The following is a 6,880-nucleotide window of genomic DNA, read 5'->3' on the forward strand; positions in this document are numbered from 1 at the left end:
CTCTTTGGTCTTGGCCATAGTGGAGTTTGGAGTGTGACTGTTTGGAGGTTGTGGACAGTGTTCTTTTATTACTTGATAACAAGTTCAAACAGGTGCCATTAATACAGGTAAACGAGTGGAGACAGAGGAGGCCTCTTAAATAAGAAGTTACAGGTCTGTGAGAGCCCAGAAATCTTGCTTGTTTGTAGGTGCCAAATACCTTATTTTCCACCATAATTTGGCAAATAAATTTAGTAAAAATTCCTTTACAATGATGAATTGTCTGGATTTTTTTTTCTCATTTTGTCTGTCATAGTTGAAGGTACCATATGACGAAAAGTTACAGGCCTTCTCTCATCGTTTTAAGTGGGAGAACTTGCACAATTGGTGGCTGACTAAATACTTTTTTGCCCCACTGTATATACTGTATTTCTAGTCCTGGTTCATCCTATATAACTAAACTGGCCTGTCCACCTCATATGTATATACGGTAGATTCTAGTCTAGGCTCATCCTATATAACTAAACTGTTGTCCACCTCATATGTAATAGTATTCTAGTTAGGCTTCATCCTAATATAACTACTGCTGTCCCACTTCATATGTATATACTTATTCTAGTCTAGGTCCATCCTATATAACTACTGCTGTCCACTTCATTACTGTATTCTAGTCTTAGGCTCATCCTACACGAGTTCCAATACATTATGGAACACCTGCTCTTTCCATGCCCAGACTGACCAGGTTAATCCAGGTGAAAGCTATATCCCTTATTGATGTCACTTGTTTAAATCCACTTCAATCAGGTGTAGATGAAGGGGAAGAAGACAGCTGTTAAAGAAGGATTTTTAAGCCTTGAGACAACTGAGACATGTGATTGTGTCATTCAGAGGGTGGAATGGCAAGCCAAAATATTTAAGTGTCTCTGAGCGGGGCATGGTAGTAGGTGCCAGCGCCACCGGTTTGAGAGTGTCAAGAACTGCAACACTGCCTGGGTTTTTTCAGCATGTATCCAGATGTTCCACCACCAAAGGACATTCCAGCCAACTGGCCCAAACTGTGGGAAGCATTGAGTTAACATGGATCCCTGTAGAACGGCTTTGGCGACACCTTGTAGGAGGTCCATGTCCTGATGAGTGAGGCTGTTCTAGGAACAAAAGGGGGTGCAACTCAATATGGAGGAAGGTGTTTTCTGCGTAACACTGTGGAAAAAGTCAAGGGGGTCTGGAATACTTTCTGAATCACTGTACATAGTCATTGGAACACTGCTCCTTTAATGATGTTGTTAAATAAAAAAAATGTAAAAAAAAATGTTCCTCATCAATCTAGACACCAATACCTATATAAAGGACGAAGGCAAAAAATAGGTTTTTAGAATGTTTGCAAATGGAAAACAAGATTCTCTTGGTCTGATGGAACCAAGTGTTGAACTCTTTGGCCTGAAGCCATGGTTGGGGCAGCATCCATGCTGGTGAGGATGTTTTTTCAGCGGCAGGACTTGGAGACTAGTCAGGATCGAGGGGAAAAGATGGAACGAGCCAAAGTACAGAGAGATACCTAGATGAAAATCATGCTTCCTGACCTCAGAACTGGGTGGAAAGGTTCACCCTTCCAACAGGACAACGACCCTAAAGCACACAAGCCAAGACAACGCAGGAGGGCTTCAGACAAGTTCTCTGAATGTCCTTTGAAATGGCCTAAGCCAGAGCCCAGACTTAACCCGATCGCACAGCTCTGGAGAGATTGGGAAAATAGCTGTGCAGCAAACCCTCCATCAACCATTGACAGACGCTGAGAGAAGAAGAATGGGAGAAAAACTCCCCAAAGACAGGTGTGCCAAAGCTATGTAGCGTTTCATTATTCAAGAAGACTCTGAGCTTAATCGCTGCCAAAGTGCTTCAACAAATACTGAGTAAAGGGTCTGAATACTTATGTTAAATGGTGGTGATGCTTTTTATTGTATAAATTTGCAAACAACAAAAAATGCTTGTCATTATGAGGTATTGAGAGGATTTAATTAAATTAAGTTAAGGGTGTAACGTTAAATTGGAAAAAGTCAAGGGGTCTGAACTTTCCGAATGCTGTAATGTCATCAGAAAGTATTCAGACCCCTGACTTATTCCCCATTTTGTTGTGTTACAGCCTGAATTCACAATTGATTATATTTGTTTCATCCATCTACACACAATACCCCATAATGACAAAGTGAAAACATGTTTTAGAAGTTTTTGCAAATGATTGAAAATCAAATACAGAAATATCTAACTGACATACCACTGAGTCAATACGTTGTAGAAGCACCTTTGGCACGATACAGCTGTGAGTCCTTTCTCAAAGAGGCTTCCACAACAGGATGTGAGAACAGTATTTGCCGGATTATTATTTTCAAAATGCTTGCAAGCTTTGCTAAATTGGTTTGTCGATTATTTGAGTAGTTGATTTATGATTAATTGGCTCGACAGACATTTTCAGAGTCTTACTAACAATTCGAAGGCAGTTAAGTCAAATGCTGTAACTTCCGGACATTTTTTCTGTTACAGCTTCCTTCTTTTTTTACTCTGGTCAATTAGGTGTAGTATTGTGGAGTAGACTACAATGTTGTTGCATCCATCTTTAGTTTTCTCCTTATCACAGCCATTTAATTGTTTTAAAGTCACCATTGTCCTCATGGTGAAATCCCTGAGTTGGGTTCCTTCCTGAATTAGGATGGACACCTGTATCTTTGTAGTGATGGGTGTATTCGTTTACACCATCCAAGTGTTTTTTCTTTCTTTTGCTGTGTTTGACATTCACTGCTCGACGGTGAGGGACCTTACAGATAATTATATGTGTGGGGTGACAGAGATGAGGAAGGTCAGTTCAAAAATCATGTTAAACACTATTATTGCACACAGAGTGAGTCCATGTAACTTTTATGACTTGTTTGAGCAACAGTTTACTCCTGAACTTATTTAGGCTCCTGTAACATAATAAAGGGGCTTGAATTACTGATTTGTGGGTAATTGTACCACTCTGACACTGAAGCGCGGTATAATGTACTCACTTTGACATGATGGGGTATAATGTGTAGGCTGACATGATGGGTATAAGGTACCACTTTGACATGATGGGGGTATAATGTACCATCTGACATTGGGGTACAATGTACCACTCTGACATGACTGGGGTATAACTGTACAACTGTTGAGATGATGGGTATAAGTTCATCTGAATGATGGGGTACGGTACCACTCTGACATGATGGGTATAATGTTACCACTTTGACATGATGGGCGTATATGTTACCACTCTGACATGATGGGCGTATAATAATGTACCCACTCTAGAATGATGGGGTACAATGGCCACTTTGACATTGATGGGTATAAGTACCATCTGACATATGGCAGGTATAATCTACGCACTTAGACATGAATGGGGTATAAATGTACAACTGCACATGAACGGGGTATAATTGTACCATCTGACATGATGGAGGTTACAATGTGTAAGGCTGCACATGATGGGGTACTACCTGTTACCTCTGCATGATGGGGTATAAGTCGACTGACTAATAGTCCACTTTGACATGATGGGGTATAATGTACACTCTGACATCGATGGGCTATAATGTACCCACTCTGGACATGATGGGGTTAAGTACATTGACATGATGGCTATACACTCTGACATGAGGGGAATAAATGTACCACTTTGACATGATGGGGTATAATGTACCACTTCTGACATGATGGGGTATAATGTATCCACTTCTGACCATGATGGGGTATCAATGTTACCACTGAGTGGTAGTCGACGACATGATGGGGTATAATGGTACCACTTGACATGATGGGGTACAATGTAACCACTTTGACATTGATGGGGTATAACGTACCACTCTGACATGATGGGGTATAATGTACCACTCTGACATGATGGGGTACAATGTACCACTCTGACATGATGGGGTACAATGTACCACTCTGACATGATGGGGTACAATGTACCACTTTGTCATGATGGGGTATAATGTACCACTTTGACATGATGGCGTACTCTCACTGCTGTCTCCTGTAGTCCACGATCAGCTCCTTTGTTTTGTTGACGTTGAGGGAGAGGTTATTTTCCTGCCACTACTCAGCCAGGGCTCTCACCACCTCCCTGTAAGCTGTCTCGTCATTGTTGGTAATCAGACCTATCACTGTTGTGTCATCAGAAAACTTGATGATGGAGTTGGAGACGTGCCTGGCCACGCAGCCATGAGTGAACAGGGAGTACAGGAGGGGGCTGAGCACGCACCCTTGCGGGGCCCCAGTGTTGAGTGTCAGCATGGCGGAGGTGTTGTTGCCTACCTTCACGACTTGGGGTCAGCAGTATTGACTGTGTGTGTGTGTGTACAGTACCAGTCAAAAGTTTGGACACACCTACTCATTCCAGGGTTTTTCTTTATTTTTTATTATTTTCTACATTGTAGAATAATAGTGAAGACATCAAAACTATGAAATAACACATATGGAATCATGTAGTAACCAAAAAAAGTGTTATTTTATAATTGAGATTCTTCAAAGTAGCCACCCTTTGCCTTGATGACAGCTTTGCACACTCAGGACAATGACCCAACACACCTTTCATAGTTTTGACGTCTTCAAGATTTTCCTGCAATGTAGAAAATAGTAAAAATAAAAACCCATGAATGAGTTGGTGTGTCCAAACTTTTGACTGGTACTGTAAATGTGAGTGTATGTTTGTGTTTGTGTGTTTTTGGGTGTGTGTTTTTGGATGTGTGTTTTTGTGTGGGTTTTTGGGTGTGTGTTTGTGGGTGTATGTTTGTGTGTTTTTTGGGATGAAAGTGTGGTGAGTCAGTGCAAATAACCTCTAAGGTGCAGATAAATAGTGACCTTCCAGTTGAGGGCGGTGCAGTGGCCGTGCCAGGAACATACAGCCTATTATAGGCAGTATCTATGTTAAATACAGTATATAGTTAATATACAGTATCTATGTTAAAGTGGATAATCAAGAAGGATATTGGTATGTTGGAGACATGGAGTAAAATAAATGACTGTATTCATTTTAAATTTTCAAAAAGTAGGTATTTTTTGGAGGGAAACCCCAGGGACCTCAAAGCCCACCCCCAGGCTCCTCAAAGCCCACCCCAGGCTGCTCAAAGCCCACCCCATGGGGAGGCTCCTCAAGCCCACCCCCCAGGCTCCCTAAAGCGCCAGCCCCCAGGCTCCTCAAAGCCCACCCCCCAGGCTCCTCAAAGCACCAGCCCCCAGGCTCTCGAAAGCACCCAGGCTCCTGAACTCCCACAGCTCTCTCCTTTCTGCAGATGCGCAGGGAATTTTTTCTTTCCCTCCCAGAGAGTTTATGGCCGTGTTCGAGAGGATCAAAATAGCAATGTATGGCTGATAAATTATGACTGACTGATCTACAAATAATAATGAGTCGTTATTTATTAATGCAACGTGAATAAGGAGGTAGAGTATCTCATGATAAGCTGTAGACCACACTCTTTACAAAGAGAGTTTTATAATTTTTCCGTAGCCGTCTATTTACCACCACAAACCGATACAGGCACTAAGACCTCACTCAGAGCTGTATAAGGCCGTAAGCAAACAAGAAAATGCTCATCCAGAGGCGGCGCTCCTAGTGGCCGGGGACTTTAATGCAGGCAAACTTAAATCAGTTTTACCTCATTTCTACCAGCATGTTAAATGTGCAACCAGAGGAAAGAAAACCATAGACCACCTTTACTCCACACACAGAGACACATACAAAGCTCTCCATTTGGCAAATCTGACCATTTTTCTATCCTCCTGATTCCTGCTTACAAGCAAAAACTAAAGCAGGAAACACCAGTTACTCGGTCAATAAAGAAGTGGTCAGATGACGCTGATGCTACAGGACTGTTTTGCTAGCACAGACTGGAATATGTTCAGGGATTCTGCCGATGGCATTGAGGAGTACACCACATCAGTCACTGGCTTCATCAATAAGTGCGATGTCGTCCCCACAGTGACTGTACGTACATAACCCAACCAGAAGCCATGGATTACCGGCAACATCCGAACTGAGCTAAAGGGTAGAGCTGCTGCTTTCAAGGAGCGGGACTCTAACCCGGACGCTTATAAGAAATCCCGCTATGCCCTCCGACGAACCATCGAACAGGCAAAGTGTCAATACAGGACTAAGATTGAATCGTACTAAACCGGCTCCGACGCTCGTTGGATGTGGCAGGGCATGCAAACTATTACGGACTACAAAGGGAACCACAGCCACGAGCTGCACAGTGACACGAGCCAACCAGATTAGTTAAATTACTTATATTCTCGCTTCGAGGCAAGCAACACTGAAGCATGCATGAGAGCATCAGCTGTTCCGGACGACTGTGTGATCACGCTCTCCAGAGGCGATGTGAGTAAGACCTTTAAACAGGTCAACATTCACAAGGCCGCAGGGCCAGATGGATTACCAGGATGTGTACTCCGAGCATGTGCTGACCAACTGGCAAGTGTCTTAACTGACATTTTCAACCTGTCCCTGACTGAGTCTGTAATACCTACATGTTTCAAGCAGATCATCATAGTCCCTGTGCCCAAGAACACTAAGGTAACCTGTCTAAATGACTACCGACCCTTAGCACTCACGTCTGTAGCCATGAAGTGCTTTAAAAGGCTGGTCATGGCTCACATTAACACCATTATCCCAGAAACCCTAGACCCACTCCAATTTGCATACCGCCCCAACAGATTCACAGATGATGCAATCTCTCACTGCCGTTCCCACCTGGACAAAAGGAACACCTACGTGAGAATGCTATTCATTGACAACAGCTCAGCGTTCAACACCATAGTGCCCGCAAAGCTCATCACTAAGCTAAGGACCCTGGGACTGAACACCTCCCTCTGCAACTGGATCCTA

The sequence above is a fragment of the Salvelinus sp. IW2-2015 genome, unplaced genomic scaffold (assembly GCF_002910315.2).
Source record: "Salvelinus sp. IW2-2015 unplaced genomic scaffold, ASM291031v2 Un_scaffold1849, whole genome shotgun sequence".
NCBI classification, from domain to species: Eukaryota; Metazoa; Chordata; class Actinopteri; order Salmoniformes; family Salmonidae; genus Salvelinus; species Salvelinus sp. IW2-2015.